Source organism: Kogia breviceps, chromosome 17 (genome assembly GCF_026419965.1).
Source record: "Kogia breviceps isolate mKogBre1 chromosome 17, mKogBre1 haplotype 1, whole genome shotgun sequence".
In the NCBI taxonomy this organism is placed as follows: Eukaryota; Metazoa; Chordata; class Mammalia; order Artiodactyla; family Physeteridae; genus Kogia; species Kogia breviceps.
Window position 1 is genome coordinate 44104498 of NC_081326.1, and position 6719 is coordinate 44111216.

Consider the following 6719-nt stretch of genomic DNA (forward strand, 5'->3'; position numbering starts at 1 on the left):
TTACATGCAGGTATAAGGAATAATTTAGAGACATCAGATATACCCTTCACTCAGCTTCCCTCAGCAGTAACATCTCACATTACTATAGCACCATATCATAACCAGGAAATGCATAGTAGGTGCTTCTCATTCTGTTACTGAAACTAAGACTGTCATCTTCATGGAATTGAACAACCAGTGCTTCCTCCTTGAGGGTGGAGAGCCGGGGGCCAAGGAGTGTAGACCCATGGTCCTTATCACGTCAATGATGGACCATTGCAGAGGGCGTGTCACCTTGCTCTCTGCTCCAATCCACTGTAAACCACAGCCTGTGCTTCTGGTAGGATCACTTCTTAGCACTGTTCTCTTTGGCCTTTAAGCATAGTCAGACTTACGGCTTACTGAATGTTTATTATGGCCGCAGGCTCTGTGCTAAATATTTTTCATGCATTATCTCCATCTTTACAACAGCCCTTGGTTGATAATATTGTCCCCATTTCATAGATGATGAAACTGAGGTCTTATATGGTTAAGCAGCTTGCCCAGGTCATGTATCTAGGAAGTAGGAGAGCTGGGATTAAAATGCAGACCACCTGATTCCAAAGCTATTATTCTCACCAAGCCACATCCTCCTCACATTCATGGCAGAGTACAGAGGAAAGGGACAGGATTGACAGGTATTTTCTCGCCTTCCTCAGTGCATTCACAATTGAGTTGGGGTGGGGCAGAATATAAAAACATAAATGATAGTACAAGGCAGAATATGTAAAGCACTAATCCAGGGTGATCTAGGCACCCACGGGCAGGGCAGCTGGGAAAGGCCTTCTGAAGGAAGTAGATGAGGGAAATGGGCTGGGCCTTGGGTGTGAAGAAGCCTTGTCTAGCAGAGCTCACACTGTTATGACAGTCATGTCTGGTTTCACCCCACCTTCCCCTGTCTCTCTCCTGACCTTAACCAAATGAATCTGTGGTAGACTTACTTCCGGATACAGAATAATCCTAATAGCTGGCTTGTAGAGTGCTCACATTGGGTTAGTCACTATTTTAAGTGCTTTATGTATGGTAACTCATTTAATCTTCACACGAACCTAGAGCATAGGTACTATTATTAGCCCCAGTTTACAGATGAGGCTATTGAGGCACAGAGAGGTCAAGTAACTTGCCCAAGGTCACCCAGTTAGTAAGTGAAAGCCAGGATCTGAACCCAGGCGGTTTGGGTCTAGACTCCCCACTTTGGAGTCTACTCCCGCCCTCTACTTTGCAAGTCCTTTGTACACATCTCCATAAAATCTCACCCAGTCAAAACTCAAGTTAAATAGCACAACACCCATCACCCAAAGGGGAGCAAGCACTTTCTGAGCAACAAACTTCTGTGATTGGCCCTGGGCCCAGTGATTCACATTTCATTTTCACTACAGTCCTGCAAGGTTTGTATATGTGAGGAAATTAAGCCTCAGAGATATTAAGTAACTTGCTCAAAGGCTGAGATTCCCACCTGAAACCTATGTCCTCCTCTGTATGTAGCTCATGTTTCAAATCCCTCTTTCTCTGAGGCCTTCCTCTTCCCGTCGCCCAGCAGCCACGCATCAGGCCCTGCTCTGCGCTGGCCACACGCATTCTGCATCTATTTGGAAATTTGCACACATGGCCTTAATGGTTTTCTCAGCAATACTCCTCCCCAGGCAAGAGTGGTGCAAGTGTCAGGAGACATGGGGCCTGCTATGTAGGGCTTATAACATCCTAAGATTCCAGATCTGGAAAGTACCCAGAGATACTCAGACCCACTACTCACCCCAGGGAGGGTCTCTTTCTACAGTGATCCCTGATCATTTATTCATTCAGCAATAAATGCCTGCTATGTGCCAAGCATGTCCTGAGTGATGGGGGTGAGGCAACAAACAGGACAGGCAAACCCCTCATCTCCAGGAAGTTCCATTCCAGATGGGGGAGACTGTCAATAAACATGATTAAAATGTAGACTATATAGGATGTTGATATACGGTACAGAGAAAAAATTTTAAAATAAAAATTAAAGTATGGAAGGCGAAGGTAAAGAATGGGGTGAGTGTGTGTGTGAGAGAGAGAGACAGACAGACAGACAGAGAGGCAGAGAGAAAGAAAGAGAAAGAGTGAGCTTGGGTTGGCAAGTGGTAACCTCTCTGAGAAGGATTTCTCCCTCAAAGTCCGTCAGCCACTATTTGCTTGAATACGTCAGCTACAGAAAAGTCATTCCCTAAAAGGCACTCGTTCCATTTGAACCAAGCTCTACTTGTTCTGCAGTTTATCGTATCCTCTCCCAGTGACTTCTGCTTTCATCCTGAGTTCTGCCTTCAGTCGCTGTACCCAGCAAGCCTAACCCCCTCTCCCAGGGCAGACCACCCCCCACCTGTTGGAGGACAATCTGTTTCCTTTCAGTAGTTCCCTATAACCCTAACAGCCTCAGTTCTCTCAGCTGGTTCCTGAATGACATGGTTTCAATACCTATCACCCTGGTGGCTGCCCTCCTTTGAATGCCCTTTATCTCAAGAACAGAACATTTCCCTCTATGGTGAGTTGATCAGTGCAGAATATTCTAGGTTATTGCTCCCTGGATATAGTCCCAGTACTACACAAAAACAATATGAAACATGTTTTTAAGCTTTATGCTAATCAGAGCTCAGTCTCCACTGGGAGAAGCCAGTCTAGAATCGTCAGAACCTGGAAGCTAGGGGGACATCCGGGGGCCAGTAGAGGGGAAGCCTTTTTTTCTAGTGGGCTTATATCCAGTCGGGGTTTCTAGAAGGAGGCAAGAGGGGGAGTCCAAGATGAAGAGAGGCAGGATGAGGAAGATCCTGTGCTTGTCAGTGGACAGAGGTCCTGGCATGTAGGTAGGCACAGCATCTCAGGAAGCGTGAAGACAAATACCTTACTGTAGTTTTGACTTGTCGACTTAACTTCTTTTCTTAGAGTGAGGCAAAACATCTTTTTAGGGCTTCCCTGGTGGCGCAGTGGTTGAGAATCCGCCTGCGGATGCAGGAGACACGGGTTCGTACCCTGGTCCGGGAAGATCCCACATGCCGCGGAGCAACTAAGCCCGTGAGCCATGGCCGCGGAGCCTGTGCGTCCGGAGCCTGTGCTCCGCAACGGGAGAGGCCACAACAGTGAGAGGCCCGCAGACCACAAAAAAAAAAAAAAAAAAAAAAAAAAACAAAAAAAAAAAACATCTTTTTATCTGTTTAAGAGCAAGTTATATTTCTTTTAAACATCCTTTGCAAAACTTTCAATTAGTTTACAGGTCTCTTCCTTGTTGATTTCTAGAAGACCTTTATATAGCAAGGAAATTAACCCTTTGTGTTGTATGGTACAACTACATTTACCAACTTCTCATTTGTTTGTTCACTTTATGGTCATTTTTATTTCTAGGTAGAAAAGTTTTATATTTTCAGTAGTCAAATGTATCAATCTTTTCACTTGGAGCTTTTGTGTGTGTGTGGTACGCGGGCCTCTCACTGTTGCGGCCTCTCCCATTGCAGAGCACAGGCTCCGGACGTGCAGGCTCAGCGGCCATGGCTCACGGGCCCAGCTGCTCCGCGGCACGTGGGATCCTCCCGGACCAGGGTACGAACCCGTGTCCCCTGCATCGGCAGGCGGATTCTCAACCACTGCCCCACCAGGGAAGCCCCAACTTGGGGCTTTTTTTCTTCTCCTTCTCCTCCTCCTTCTTTATATATGTCATTTAAAAAAGCCTTCTCCATTCTTGTATTATTAAAATAATCTCCCATGTCATGTTCAACTATTTTTATTATTTCACTCTTTACATTAAAATTTTTGATGCATCTGCACTTTGTTCTGGTGCACCATTTATTGTTCATTTACTGTGTGTGCCAGACATGGTATTCAGCATTTTACATACATTATCTTATTTAATAATCAGAATTATGGCAACCTCTATTTTACTAATAAGGACATTGAAGCTTAGAAACGCAAACTCAGCCAAGATCTTACATCTCGTGAGTGTCATAATAGAACTCACGTTAGCCTGAGTTCAATTCTTATGCTCTTCACTCTAATATTTATAAAATTAGCATTCTGTGTTGTTTGGAAATCCTCACCTTCATGACTGCTCTTTTAGGAAAAATAGTTGATGAGTATGTGGTGACAACTAACCATTCCATGAGATGTCAAGAACCAGGAAGATGCATTGAGGTGGGGCTACTAGATGTCAATTAGCCAAAGTCGTTCTCCAGCTGGGCAACTGACTCCTGCCCCAAACTGGAAGCTGAGGATTCACATACTTCTCCCAGCAAAATTATGGATGATTCTATTACATTACACCGAGTAAACAGAACTGTGACTATTAAATCTTTTAATGTAAGAATCTCTCTCTTTTTTTTTAACATCTTTATTGGAGTATAACTGTTTTACGATGGTAAGAGTCTCTTGAACCTCCTTTGTCATGGAACAGAATAGATTCCAATGTTTGGATTGGGTTCAGCCTGCAAGTAGATTATTGGATGTGATTGATTCTTAGATACACATCTTTTCACATTTAACATCTCTGAGATTAGGATGCCTCTTCTGCTCAGTGGTGTCTTATAATTGTTGTTGGCCAGGTGACAGACAATATGTAGCAGTGGCCACCTGCATTTGTGCCAACCTGCTTCATATTTCTAATGGTACAAATGGACAACAGCAACTCATCGACTTTTCATTCAACAAACCATTTAAGGACCATTTCAGGAAGGAATATAATCTTGGTTGTTTTCTGGACTCTTCTGTTGATACCTTCTGAAAAGAATCAAGAAAGGAGCTGTATTAAAACTTGGAGGTAGGGGCTGGAGTCATTGGCTTGAAAAAAAAAACATCCTCCAAAGACCTTGTTTTTTAAAAAATTGTGTATTTATTTATTTTGGGCTGCATTGGGTCTTCGTTTATGCTCGCAGGCTTTCTCTAGTTGCGGGGGGGGGGGGTCTTCATTGCGGTGCACAGGCTTCTCATTGCTGTGGCTTCTCTTGTTGCGGAGCACAGGCTCTAGGCACACAGGCTTCAGTAGTTGTGGCACATGGGCTCAGTAGTTGTGGCACATGGGCTTAGTTGCTCCACGGGATGTGGGATCTTCCTGGACCAGAGATCAAACCCGTGTCCCCTGCATTGGCAGGCGATTCTAAACCACTGTGCCACCAGGGAAGGCCCCAAAGAACTGTTGAAAGAAATCCTGCATAACTGACACCACTGCTGGCACAGAGGATGATTGTGTTTGGAAAAACAGGACATATATACCCAACTCTGAAGTGAAATGCATTTTGAAGACTGGACTCTGAATGAGAAGTCTGGGGAATACTTTAACCTATTTATTTCTCTTATGTGTTCCTTTCATATTGTGCACAATCGATGTGATAAAATCTATGTCTATTAAACTTTTATTAGCAATTAATTAAAATAGCGAATTTAAACATCAGCAATGGTGATTTCAACCTATACTCCTGGCTCTGTATTGATTGAAGTAATCTTTTGAACAATCTCAGAAGAGCTGTGCAAATCAATGATCACTTCTGGACTCTCATCTTTTGTTTGTTTGTTTGCTTGGTTTTGGCTGCGTGGCTTGCGGGATCTTAGTTCCCCTACTAGGGATTGAACCCGGGCCCTCAGCAGTGAAAGCATAGAATCCTAACCACTGGACCGCCAAGGAATTCCCTGGACTCTCTTCTGAAAGCAATCCCAAGTCCTAGGACCTTCAGCACAAGGAATTTTTCTTGTAGTGATTCTCAGGGTCTTAGTGGAACACCAAGGCCTTTCACCTTGAGGTTCTTTTCTTTTGTGCCTCTAATAAAGATGCTCATACCTTCCACAGGGGTTTCGTTTCCATTGCAGCTGGTTAATGTGACTCTGATTCTATGAATCCCTCTCTTTGGCTCCGAGGGTGTCTTTCCAGTATCCTTAAAAACTTCCTCACTAACTGTTCCTGCACACGAGCTAACAGCTGAGGGTCAGGAGGTGCCACAGCCACTGCATCTTCCTCAAAGAGCTAGTAAAGTTGAAAAAGTTCCTTCAATCATTATAAAATAAAATGCTAGGTAATATGAAAGCATTGTGTCCTAGTTTAATTGATGGCATTGCCTCCTCCTTTCTCAGCGGTACGAAGCCACTGGTGCACCTTGCAATCAATGGCCTCTCAAACTAGATGAAATGTGGGAGTTTCAGCTTGGGAAGGGTGTGAGTCAGGGAGCCAGTTAGACAAAGAATTACATGAGGTCATTTTGTTGTCATTGCATATTTATCATTTTGAACGAATCTATAGGAGACTGTCTGTATCAATAGATCTAATTAATTTCCTAGGTTTTGTCTTACGCACTTAAGCTGGGTGTTCCCGATCGTACTTCCTTTTGTAATCAGAGTATAGGATTTTACCACGGTCCTTTGAAAATTTTGTCTTTTTGGCTCTGGTCTGTTGTTCTCATCTGCCAAGATCATTCTGGACACGGCATCTTACCCAGCTGCAACTCCATGCGTCTGAGATATAGGGCAGTTGGTAGGCACCCAAGCTTTGATCTCAGAGTTGACCCCTCAACCCTAGCCCCACCATATCCTTGCTATATGACCCTGGGCAAGTTACCTGATGAATCTCTGCTTAGTTTCCTCATCTGTAAAATGGGACAATTCTTTTTACTTTATAGGAATGGGTAGATGCTTAAGTGAATTAGTACTCACAAAACACTTAGTAGAGTTCCTGACATAAAGTAGGCTCTCAATAAATATTAATG

At 43.8% G+C, this 6719-nt stretch overlaps 1 pseudogene; it reads right to left on the minus strand.

Annotated features, from left to right (window-relative positions):
* Positions 1–5406: 5406 nt before the first annotated feature.
* On the minus strand, positions 5407–6464 carry LOC131743793 (small ribosomal subunit protein uS10-like; annotated as a pseudogene).
* Positions 6465–6719: the final 255 nt, after the last annotated feature.